Below are 13,401 nucleotides of genomic sequence, written 5' to 3'. Positions count from 1 at the left end.
AAGTATGATATGAATTTTCAAATAACCATGATATATTGATGTACCTAATGAAATAAAAGGAAAGATTGAGAATTTAGGGTATCAGTCAAACACATATATACATACACATACATTTATACATGATAAATATTCTAGGACTTTTTTTTTTTGAAGAATTAATTTATTTATTCATGAGAGACACACACACACAGAGGCAGAGACATAGGCAGAGAGAGAAGCAGGCTTCATGCAGGAAGCCCAATGTGGGACTTGATTCCAGGACTCCAGGATCATGTCCTGGGCTAAAGGCAGATGCTTAACCACTGAGCCATCCAGGTGTCCCAATATTCTAGAACTTAAAACATGATGGAAATTGAGGACTCAGTGGATGGATTAATAGTGAATAGACACAGTGGAAGAGAGAACAAAGAAATTGTGATATCAGTCAAAAGAAAATATTCAAAGTAAAGTGTTGGGTATAAAAGAAGGATGTAGGGAAAAGAGGCAGGAAAAGCGGGATAATGAGAGTGATATAGCGTGTAATTGGAAGCCTGGCAGGAGAGGAAAGAAGACTGGGTGAAAGCAGTGTTAGAAGAGATGATGGCTGAGAGTTTCCCAAAGCTAATGAAAGATATCAAGTTACATATTAAAGAAGCACTGTGAACCTGAAGTAGAATAAATATAGTAAAATTGTTTGCAGTATTAAACTGCTGAAAACAGAAGACAGTGAGTCTTAAGAGTAGCCAGAAAGGAAAGAGCAGAGATTAACAATAGACTTTTCAACAATGACAGTGGAAGCTAGCAGTTAATGAATGATATATTAAAAGCACTGAAAAAAAAATGGCAACTTAGAATTCTATACCAGTGAGAATATCTTAAAAAAAATAAAGGCAAAATGGAAATATTTGTAGAGAAAAACTGAGGGGTTGTGTCACTGGCAGATATGTACTAAGGGAGAGTATAAAGGGCATTCATTCTTCAATGATTTTACAGTCAAGGTTGGGAATGTAGAAGAAACTGAAAAGTGTAAATATGTGGATCTGTATAAATAAACAGTAACTATAAGATAATGTCCTGAGGGAAGAATAACTATATGGAATTAAAATGCACTCTAACAGTGGCATGTAAATTTGGTAGGGGGTTATTGGAGTTAAAGTATTTGAGGGCACTTGAATTGCCCAGGAATAAATAAAAGTCTGAATTTACATTAGTATTTGATAAGTCAAGAATGTGTATTTTTATCTCTAGGTAGCTACTAAATAAAATACATATACTTACACTAAAAGAGCACATAGCAACATAATAAAAAGGAGTCTGGGATAACTAAATATACTCATTGGATCCAAAGGATGCACCAATTAAAGAAATGTAAGTTGTCAGATTAAATAAACAAACCCAACTATTTGCTCCTTATAGAGACACAAGTTAAATATATGGAGACAGGAAGGTTGAAGAATTGAAAGCTAGAAAAACAGCTACCAAAAGAAAGTTGATAAAGCTATGAAGACTTTAAGACAAAATATTACTAAAGATGAAAATAGGTATATAATGCCAAAAGCACCATTGCACTGCAAGATGTAACAGGTCCAAATTTGTAGTCACCTAGTAGACAATCCCAAATATAGAAAACAATCCCCGAATATACAAAACAATTCAAAGCTAATCCAAAAGAGATGTAGAGAAATTCATGATCACAGCAGGAAAATTTAACATACCTTTCTTTGTAGCTGGTCAAACATACAGACAAAATGTTGGTAAAGGTATAGAACTTTTAAACAACATTATTAACCAAATTGACCTAATTGACACATAGAGAGCACTGTAGCCAACAACTTTTTTTTTAAAATAATAAAATATGCATGCCATAAAATTTACCATTTTAACCATTTTTACATTTATGGTGGTTCAGTGTCATTAAATACATTCACATTTTTGTGTCACCATCACCACTATCCATCTCCACCAACTTGTTTTTAAATTCACAGAGAGCATATACCAAAATTGATCATATGTTGGTCATAAAGCAAGTCTGAACAAATTCCCAAAGGACTGAAATACTTAATTTATTCTCTGACCAGAGTTGAAATTAAGCTAGAAATCAGTAACAAAAATTTGAAAATTCGAAAATCCCCAAATGCTTGATAGTTAGGCAGTGTACTTTTTAATAACTGTTGTGTTAAGGAAGTGATCACAATAAAAATATATTTTTTAAAATTTATTTTTTACAGTAAAAATTTTAAAAATATTTTGAATTGAATGATAAGGAAAATGTCACATCTGAAAACTTTTGTGATGCAGCTAATGGTATGATGAGAGAAAATACAGCAAATACACATAAGAAAGAAAAAAAAGGCTGAAAATCAACAGTCTGAGTATTTATCTTAGGAAGTTAGAAAAAAACAGCAAATTAAACCCCAAAAAGAAAAAGAAAGAAAACAATATAGATAAAATCAAAGAACTAATGAAATAGAGCACAAATATACAGTAGAGAAATTTAATAGAGCCAAACGTTAGTTCTCTGAAAGGTTGCAAACTGAAGCCACAAGTCAGACTGATTAAGAAAAAAATGGGGAAGGCACAAATTACCAATAACAGGAATAAGCATGGTATTTTATACAGATGCTTTAGATATTAAAAGAGTTATCAAGAGAAAATTGGGAAAATTTTATGCCAAAAAATTCTGAAATTTCTATGAAGTGGAAAAATTCTGAAGAAAATATAATTTATCAGAATTAATAGAAATATATCAATTAAGGAAATCTAATTTGAAATTAACAATTTCCACAAAGAAATTTTCTTTTTTTTTTTTTTAAAGATTTTATTTATCTATTCATGAGAGACACAAAGAGAGAGCCAGAGACTCAGGCAGAGAGAGAAGAAGGCTCCACACAGGGAACCCGACGTGGGACTCGAACCCGGGACTCCAGGATCACGCCCTGGGCCAAAGGCAGGCGCCAAACCACTGAGCCACCCAGGGATCCCTCACAAAGAAATTTTCATGCTCATATGACCTCATAAATTATTTGAATCCTTTTAAAGTCATTGAAATTAATTTTATATATTGAATTAAAATTTATAGCCCAGAATAGTCTGCCTTAGTAAATGTTTCCTGTGTTTTTTTTATTATTGTTAAAAAATGCATAATGTATAGATTCTCATCTAAAAATTTCTAAGCAAAAAAAAAAAAAACTATTTCTAAGCATGTAGTTCAATAGTGGTAAGTATATTCACATTGTTGTGTAGAAATCTTCAGAATTTTTCATTTTGCAAAACTGAAACCCTATACCTATTATATAATTTCTTATTTCCTTCTTACTCTACACCCTGGCAAGCACAATTCTGTTTTCTGTTTCCGTGAATTTGACTACTTGAGAAGCCTCATTTGTGGATCATAAAGTATTTGTGTCTGTGATTGGTATTACTTAGCTTAATGTCCTCAAGGTTTATCCATGTTGAAGCATGTGTCAGAATTTCCTTTTTAAGGCTGAGTAATATCTCATCCTATGTATATACTGCATTTTATTTATCCATTCTTCCTATTATTGATGGGCACTTGGGTTGCTTCCACCTTTTGGCTATTTTGAATAGTACTGCTATTATGATCATGGGTGTACAAATATCTCTTTGAGATCTTGCTTTCAGTTCTTTTGGATATATACCCAGAAGTGGGATTGCAGAATTATGTAGTAATTTTGTTTTTAACTTTCTGAGAAATTGTCATACTATATTTCATAGTGATGCACCACTTTATATTCTCACCAGTAGTAGTACACAGCATTCATATTTCTCCAAACCCTCACCAATACTAAATAATTTCTAAATAAAGCTATTTATTATGGCCATTCTAATGGGTATGTAGTGATAGCTCATTGTGGTTTTGATTTGAATTTTTCTAGTGCTTAATGATGTTGAGCAACTTTTCTTATGCTTCTTGGCATTTGTATATTGTCTTTGGAGAAATGTCTAAGTCTTTTGCTTATTTCTTAATTGGGGTATTTTATTGTTGTTGAGCGGTAGACATTCTTTATATATTTCCTTATTATTACCCTCTTACCAGATATATGATTTGAAAATATAATTTCTCATTCCATAGGTTGCCTTTTCACTCTATTGGTTGTGTCCTTTGATGCACAGATTTTAATTTTAACATAGTCCCATTTGTCTATGTTTACTTTTCTTGCCAGTACTTTGGTGTCATATCCAGGAAGTCGTTGCCAAATCTAATATCACTAAGCTTTTGCACTGTGTTTTTTTTCCTATGAGTTTTATAGTTTTAGTTCTTACATTTAAGAATGTTTTTGGTTCATTTTGAATTAATTTTTGTAAATGGTGTAAGGGTCCAGCTTCATTGTTTTGCATGTGAATATTCAGTTTTCCCAACACAATTTGTTGAAGAAACTTTCCTTTCCTTTGTTGAATGGTCTTGGCACTCTTGTCAAAAATCATCTGACCCTATAAACAAATGTTATTTCTGGGATTTTTGTTATATTCCATTGGTCTATATATCTATCTTTATGCCAGTATCACAGCAGTTTGATTATTGTAGCCTTATGTGGTAAATTTTGAAACCAGGATGTGTGATAGCTCCAACTTTGTTCTTTGTCAAGAGTATTTTTGCCTATTAAGGGTTCTTGAGATTTTCTATGAGTTTTAGGATGGATTTTTCTGTTTCTGCAAAAATGGCATTGGGATTTTCATAAGGATTGCATTAAATTTGTAGATGGCTGTGGGTAGTTTTGACATCTTAACAGTACTGTCTTACAGTCCACAAACGTGGGATGTCTTGCTATTTATTTGCATCTTCTTTCATTTCTTTTAGCAACATTTTATAGTTTTCAGTGTATAGGTCTTTTGCTTCCTAAATTAAGTTTATTCTTAAATTTTTTAATCATCTTGATGCTATGTAAATTATTGTTAATTTCCTTCTGACTCTTCATTGTTAGTGTATTGAAGAGCATCTGATTTGAGTATTGATTTTGTATCCCTCAACATTGCTGAATTCATTTATTAGTTCTAAAAGTGTTTTTTTGTTTTGTTTTGTTTTGTTTTTGTTTTTGTGGAATCATTAGAGTCTTCTACGTATTAAGTGTTGTTGGTGAACATATATAATTCTACTTCTTCCTTTCTAATTTGGATATACTTTATTTTCTTTTCTCGATTAATTGGTCTGTCTTGGACTTCCATTAAAATGTTGAGTAGAAGTGGTGAAAGTAATCATCTTTTTCATATTATTTTTAAAGATTTTGTTTATTTATTCATGAGAGACACACAGAGAGAGGCAGAGGGAGAAACAGGCTCCCTGCAGGGAGCCTGATGCAGAACTCGATCCCAGAACCCCAGAATCATGACCTGAGCCAAAGACAGACAGGCACTCAACCACAGAGCCACGCTGGTGCCTCTCTTATTTATGATTTTAGAGGAAAAGATTTCAGTCTTTAATCATTGAATATGATGTTAGTTGTGGATTTCTCATGTAAGGCCTTTATTCTGTTAAGGTAGTATCCACTTATCCCTAGTTTGTTGAATGATGTTCCATGTGCTTTTGAAAGGAATATGTGTTTTGATGTGAGTGGACTGTTGTATAAATATCAATTAGGTCAAACTGGTTGATTATAGTTTCCTGTTATTTTTTATACTTAATGATTTTCTCTCTGCTTTTTTATATCAGTTAGTGATAAAAGAGTGTTGAAGTTTTGGACAATAGTTATTTTATCTATTTTCCCTTCATTAATCAGTTTTGCTTTAGGTATTTAGAAGTTTTGTTATTAAGTTCAAAAGTGTTTAAGATTATATGCCCCTTTGTTGAATTTACCTTTTTTAAAAAAATATTTATTTATTTATTTGAAAGATAAGGAGAGTGCATGTGCATGTGAGCAGGAAGAGGAGCAGAAGAAGAGAATCTCAGGCAGACTGCCTGCTGAGTGCAGAGCCCAGCTCGGATCGATCTCATGATCCTGAGATTGTGACCTTAGCTAAAATCAAGAGTTGGGTGCTTAACCGACTGAGCCACCCAGGTGCCCCACATTTACCATTTTATCATTGTGAAATGAGCCTTTCACTCTGTGGTTAACATTATTTACTCTGAAATCTACATTGTTTGATATTAATATGGCTACTCCCACTTTATTTAACTAGCCTTAGGGTATTATATTTTTTTCATCTCTTTCCTTTGAATCTGTTTGTATCTTTATATTTAAAGGACGTTTCTTATAGTCAGACCATAGTTGAGAATGAATTCTAAGCAAGGAGTGAAAATATGGAATAGAAGAATAAGCAACAGAAGAGATTTTTCCATTAATTTACAAATCTCTAAACCAGTCTTTCAAAATGAAGCTTTTGTTCTAGTTTAATAATGTCAGGTTTGGGGAAGGAGAAAGTGGCCAGATTAAGGGAACCTACAAAGTGAGGAATAGAGACTGGATTTAGTGGAAATTGGAAACAATCCACAAATATAAATCTGAGCCTGTTTCCAGATTGAAATTGAAATTGAACTGTTCATACCTCAGAAATGTCTCAGTATAATGGATGCTAATCTTTGCTTCTCTACCATTTCGGGGTCTGCCATGTTTTGAGTGCATTAAAGCTCCACTCCAGAGCATATGAGTCAATGGGAAAGTAGTAGGAATTTTTGGCAGAATGGCAGACTAACACCATGACCAACACCTCTGATTGGAATTTAAAAAATGTGATATGAAATAGAAACTTATTTTTAATATTCTGCAGCAGTGGCATAAGAGGAAGGAATATGTAGAGGCCAAATAGAAGGGAAAGTGGGAAATATGAAAGGTAAGTTGGTGCCATCAATACTGAATTGTGCCCTGAGAGTTTCTGCTGAACCCCAATGACATTGTGTTTTGACTTAATGTTGAAAGGGGCCTGGGAAGGTGAAGGTAACACCTACCCTCCTCAGTGCAGGAAGTGTGACAGAGTCCCCCATATAAATGTGGACTTCAAAAGGCTACATTATAAGTATGAAGGTGAATAAGAAAAAAAATATGAAAGGACATAGCAAGGATAAAAATTTATGTTTGGTGCTGAGCAAAGACAGGAGGAGGGATTTTCCTTGAGAATTAATAACTGATACCTTGCTCTCATGTGAGCATGAGGTCAGAATTCCTGCTACTTGTAATCCAAAAAAAAAAAAAAAAAGTTCAAGTAGGGAATTTAATTGGAAATGGTTCTGTGCTAGTTAGAAGCTGGATTGCCTTATTTTTTCCTTTGAAGAAAAACAACTGTAATTCATGCCTAAGATATTTTCAAAGATGAAGTTGCAAAGCAAATAAATAGCCTGGTCAAAAACCATAAAACATGCATGGAAGCAAAGTGCCATGAATAAAAGCTGGTGGAAATAACAAGGCAAAGTCAGACTTGTAAAATATTCAGTTACTGCAATTATCAGATACAAAATTTAAATTAACAATGTTCAGGATATTTAAAGAAATAAAAAGGAAGCCTGAAAACATGAGAAAGACAAGAAACTATAAAAGAATGACCAAAAATGATTCAAATAAAAAGTCAAATTTCCCGAGAAATTTAATAATGGAAACTTAAAACTCACAGATATGTTGAAGAACAAGGTAGACAGAGCTAAGTAGAGACTTAGTGAACTAGAAGAGGCAGCAATAACAATTAGTAGATTAAGAATGTAAACCTAGGAAATAAGGACATGGAAAAGAGGGGTGAAGAGAGACGCAAAATGCAGTTAGAGGGTCTAACATGTATCTGATCAGAGATCTAGATGGTTAGTGTAGGAAGAATGGAAAAGAGTCAACATATGAAATGGATAATTACTGAGAGATTTTCTGAATTATGTAGTACAAATTCTCAGGACCAGACAGCCTAACAGATGTCAGTGAGGATAAAAAAAAATAAATCTCTATCTACATAAAAAAATTACAAAACTGCAAAGACAAAGAAAAGATCTTAAAAACAGCCAGAGAGAAATGGCACATTACCTATAAGACATAATATTTAGACTTTTCAGCAGCAACAATAGAATATAGTGAAATAGCATACATAGCCTGTGTGCTGAAAGAAAATAACTCTTGATATGAATTGTATGTAGAGAAACTCTTGAAGAATAAAGCCTAAATAAGAATATTTCTGACAAGTATAACTAAATGAGAAAGAGCCTCATTAAAGGCTGTCCTACAGGATAAACTTCAGGTAAATGGAAAATTTTCCTAGGTGGAAGGCCTGCACTGAAGGAGGGAATCATAAGCAAAGATTGCTGTATACAGGTGGGCACACTTAGCAAATGCTGATTGTATAAAAATAATATCTGCTGTTTTGGGGGTGGGATAAACAGAATATAACCAAAATAATTAAGAATTGGGATGGGAAATCAAGCAGAAATGTTCTGGGTTCTTGTGATTCTTGGGAAGGAGACAATAATATTAATCGGCTTTGGAGCACTTGGGTGGTTCAGTCAGTTAAGCATCTGCCTTCAGCTCGGGTCATGATTTCAGGATCCTGGGATCAAGCCCCGTGTTGGGTTCCCTGTTCAGTGAGGAGTCTTGCTTGTCCCTCTCCCTCTGCATCTCCCTCCTCCCCACTGCATGCTCCGTCTCTTTCTCTCAAATAAATAAATAACATCTTTTTAAAAATCAGCTTTGGATTTTGATACTTTTTTTTGGATTTTGATACTTTATATCTGTATGTTAAAATTGCTAGAGCAATCACAGAAAGAGAAAATGTAGAGCATATAGCATGTAACTTTCAAACAAATGGGGGAAATAGAATGAGAAAAGAGACTTAATCTAAAAACAATGGCATAGAAGACAATTTAGAAGGGATTCAGAAAATAACAGGGAAATAGAAAATATACAATAAAATGGTAGAAATAAATCTAAATATAACAGTAATCATTATAAATATAATGTATAAATTTACAATCAAAAATCAAAAGCTTAAGACTGATTTAGAAAATTCAACTAAATGCTATTTATAAAAAGTATACTTAAAAGATAAGCACAGAGAAAGGTTGAAAGACGAAGGATGGAAATTCTAATGAAAATAAACCTGAGATCACTGTTAATTTCAGATAAAAATATTACTAGAGATAAAGGGAGTCATCACACAATGATAAAAATTCAAATTGCTAAGAGGACATTACAATTCAAAAATGTATCCTATCTTTGCAGTTTATGCAATGAAAATTAGAAGAGCTAGTAGGTGAAATAGACAATCCTCCCGCAGGATTTGGGATTTTACCCTATCTCTCTTAGTAACTGATAAAACAGGGTGACAAAGTATTATAGTGCTGTGGAAGACTTGAACAGCACAGTTAACAAATATTTTTTTTTTTTTTTTTTTTTATGATAGTCACACAGAGAGAGAGAGAGGCAGAGACATAGGCAGAGGGAGAAGCAGGCTCCATGCACTGGGAGCCCGACGTGGGATTCGATCCCGGGTCTCCAGGATTGCGCCCTGGGCCAAAGGCAGGCGCTAAACCGCTGTGCCACCCAGGGATCCCAACAAATTTGTTTTAATGGATGTATGTGGACCACTGTGGCCAGCAGCTGCAGAGCACACGTTCTTTCAGGGACACATGACACATGTATGATCAACCAGCATTTCTTGAGCCCCACAGCAGGTCTGGGCTATTCTCAGTGTGTCATTACTACACAGACCACTTCTCGGACCACACTGCAGTAACATTGTAAAACAATAACATTAAACTAGAAAAAAAGCCATATGTTTGGAAGTTAAGAAACATGCATCCAAGTAAGTCATGTGTCAAAGGAGAAATCACAAATTATTTAGAATCACTTGACAATAATAGCTTATATATCCCAACTGTGGGGTATAGATAATTGAGTACCTAGAGAGAGATTTATAGACTTAAATATTTGTACTAGAAGATAAGAAAAGCTCAAAGCATCCAGTCTTAGAAGCCAGAAAAGCAGAACAGTGTGTTAACTCCTCAAAAACAGAAGGAAAGAAATAACACAGATAGTTGTAGAAATGAACAGAAAGGAAAACACCCAATAGAGAAGATCACCGAAATCAAAAGCAGATAATCTGAAGGCGCTAACAACAGTCTAATCTGTAAACAGAAAGAAGGCAACCTAAAGTAGAAACACAAGAGGGGACAGCTACCAGTGCTATAGAGGTAAGAGGATGCCTCCTCTGAGGATGTCCCTTGTGAGACCATGGACCCACAGGCAACTCAGTCTTCAGGTTTTAACTGCCATTGTGCTCAGTGTAAAATCTCAAGGAGGAGATGCTGCAGGGAACATGCTGGGTAAACCCAAGGGGCAAAAGAGTAGCCATGGCGGGTGGGTTGTTTATAAGATTCCAGAAGATCTCAAGTAGAACTGGAAGGCTTCAATGATACAGGTGGATGGAGAGCTTGCTGAGAAGCAGTCAAGATGGCAAAAGCAAAAGGCATGGTGGCAAGCTTGGGAAGTCAAGTAAGGTTGGGGTAACTAGGCAAATAAGATGGGGAACTAGGCAAGATCCCCTCTCCACAGGCATGGACGTGGAAGGGGGTGGAGGATGAAGAGAATGGATAAAAGGTCGAAATTTCGACTGGTGGCCAGAGCTTGGGAAATCTTTAGCTTTTTACACTCTCTGTTCCGGGATCTCAGCTCCAGGCTGCTTCTGCTGGTTCTCCCCACTGCCCTCTTAGTATTCCTTCTTGGAATGTCACCCCCATGGTGTCATTGCCCACAGGGAAAGCCTCCAAATCTAGGAACATAAATAGCTATTCTCACTCCCAGTGGTGTATGAAAACCCAAATGACTGACCTCTGTTCCCTTTCAGAAGCCTTAAACTTGCTTTGACTTGACTTTCTTTCTTTATTCTTACTTCCCATTCTTACATTTGTTTTTTCCTCTGTCCTTCCCAACCCCTCTCTCTCCCATGCTTCTTTTCTCCCTCCCTCCTTGCCTTACACTTCATGCTTTCCCTCCCACTCCACACATTTGCTGAGTTCTCACTCTGGTGTAGACCAGTGATCAGCAAACTTTTTCCATAAAAGGCTGGCTAGTAAATATTTTAGGCTCTGGGGGCCACACAGTCTCTGTCACAACCGCTCAACTCAATTGTGCTATGAAAGCAGCTGTAGACAATATATACACAAATGAGTGTATCTGTGTTCCAGTAAGATTTATGGACACTGAAATTTGAATTTCATGTCATTTTCGTAGGTCACAAAACATTATTCACCTTTCGGTTCCTTTTAACCATTTAAAAGTGTAAACAACATTCTTAGGTCGTGGGCAATACAGACAGTGGGCCTGTGGCCATAGTTTAATGACCCCTGGTGTTGAATCCTAGAAAAAAAAAAAAAGTCTAAATGCCAGCCCTGCCTTCCTGCATCTCTACTGCTATGACACAAGTATGTGACACCCTTGTGAGTGAGCTCAGGTTAGAAGTAAATGGCAGGACTAATGATGAGGAAGGGGAGATTGTCCCTGGGGGAGGAGGCATTTTTACTGCCCTTGAAAGATGGGTGGGTTCGGACGTCTGTAATTAGACTGTCCTTTTGGGTGACTCTCGGTTTTCATTTCATTTCCCAACCTAAAACCTCAGGCAGGGCACCTGTCTCTTACCGTTGAAAGGCAGTGGACCTTTTCAGCTGGCTTGAGTGCAGCTACAAGCCAGACCCCACCTCTTAGATGCTCCTCCTTCCCTGTGATTTGGAACCCTTGAGGGATGTGTATGAGTGAGCTTTGCTGTCAGGGGTCTTTTTCTTGGCTTAGGAGTTCCCAGACCAGAGTTTTATGAGTAGGAAGAGAAAGTTCTTGCTTTAAGCTTCTTGTCAAGACCCTGTCTAAGAAATCCATTTTGATGGCCCCATCTGGACCTGCCACACAGTCCTTCACATTGGAACACGACCAGCTAGTGTACCACAAAGCGGCTCTGCTTTTCCCGCTTTAGTTTTCCAGTTTCTTCCTCTGCCTTGGCTTACTTCTTTTCTTCCTTCAAGCCTTTGCAAAAGGCCAAGGTACAGAAATAAGAATTGAATGTGCAAAACAAACTGAAGTTTGCCTGGGGCATAATATACAGATTTTTCATTTATTTTCCTTACCATCTTCCAGTCCTTGAGTGTGTATATAAAGGAGAGGAGACCTGATTTATCACAGTGATCATAAAGAGATGCTGTGGCTTTTGTCTTTGAAATTCTAATGATTAGATGGCATTGTTATTTAGAGCTGAGGCCTGAGGGCTGGCGAAGCTCTGAGAAGGAACCTGGCTCGTGCTGGCATTTTTTATGATGAGAAAGCCCGTCTTCAACTTCATCTCCCAGCACTGTCATGTAGTAAAAAGAACATTGACCTTGAACCTTCAGAACTGGATTAAGATTCCAGCCTGACTACTTGTTATGTTTATTACCTTGAGAAAATTACCTAACCTCGTAGAAAGTCAGTTCCAGTTACTTATTTTTTAAAATGGAGAAAATTAATAAATTTAAATTCATGGAGTTGTTGGCAAAGCACTCTGAGATAACAGACATAACAATGCCTTGCACAGTATGAAATTGGAGAACCTTTCTAGAGCAGGTTCCAGATCAGGCAAGACTCTCCTGAGCCCCCACGGGCCTTGCTAGAGAGGGTGATGAATGTCAAAGAAAACAAAATTATTCTTTGGTCTTGTTTATGACTCTGCTTCACAATCTCCTGCCTTCCTATTTCTCTTAGTGAAGCTTTCCTTGGTCCATCAATGTCTTCTTTCCCCAGATTCCAGCTACTGTTTGGCTATATGGGGCCTTGGAATATTGAGTATTTTAAGCTGAAGGCATTGGAGAAATGGCAGGTGCAGAACAGACTCTCTGACCACCCCGCCCCCCTTCTGCCCTAAAGCAGATCAAAAGAGATCAAGTGCAAGGTGCCCTCCCTATACCCAGAGGAAAGGAGCATCCTTATACTTGAAGACAGATATACTTACACCTTACGTCCCATGTGTAGAGATACCAAAAGGGATCCAGGCAAACAGACCTTGCTAAGTTTCCCTTAGTTTACTACCCCTAACTCATACTCTTGTCCTATCACATTTTCATGACTTTCCACTCTTTACCAAACCTAGCATAAAAATACTCGGGCTTAACTGCTTCTTCGGGTCTTCAGTTAGTTATGGAGGCTCTCGTATCATGTAAAACTTCTATTAAATTGGTGTGCTTTTCTCCTTTAATCTGTTTTTGTGAGATTAGTTTTCAGGCCCACCCATGGACCCTGAGAGGGTTGGGGAAACAGTTTTTCCTCCCTTAAACCTACAAGTTCCTATATTCCTTCCTTTGTAGGTATCAGTTCATTCTGATACCCCTTCTCTGTGGCTCTGTGGAACTTTGGCTCTGTTTTCAAGGCCACTTCCTTTAAGGAATGTCCTTTAACTTCAGATTCTAGACAGAAAAATATTGCTACTCTGAGATGCACCCTTTGGAATGTAGTCATATGTCCCTCTTGTTACATAAACATT

General features: G+C 36.3%; 1 long non-coding RNA gene across 38 annotated transcripts in view; it reads left to right on the top strand.

Moving 5' to 3' along the window:
• Positions 1–13,401, top strand: part of LOC144324199 (uncharacterized) — a 584,277-nt gene that overhangs the window by 229,124 nt on the left and 341,752 nt on the right. The window contains exons 10-11 of one of the 38 annotated variants that reach the window (XR_013389683.1): positions 1,228–1,347; positions 2,795–4,829. The exons of 34 other annotated variants lie outside the window; for them this stretch is intronic. This is a non-coding gene — a long non-coding RNA (uncharacterized LOC144324199). Of the gene's footprint in view, positions 1–1,227; positions 1,348–2,794; positions 4,830–13,401 lie in introns of those variants that run through there. 3 more of the 38 variants (XR_013389682.1, XR_013389669.1, XR_013389686.1) reach the window with 3 other exon arrangements.

This window comes from Canis aureus, chromosome 11 (genome assembly GCF_053574225.1).
Source record: "Canis aureus isolate CA01 chromosome 11, VMU_Caureus_v.1.0, whole genome shotgun sequence".
NCBI classification, from domain to species: domain Eukaryota; kingdom Metazoa; phylum Chordata; class Mammalia; order Carnivora; family Canidae; genus Canis; species Canis aureus.
Note: the sequence above shows the minus strand (reverse complement) of the source record. Positions and strands in the feature narration are given on the sequence as shown.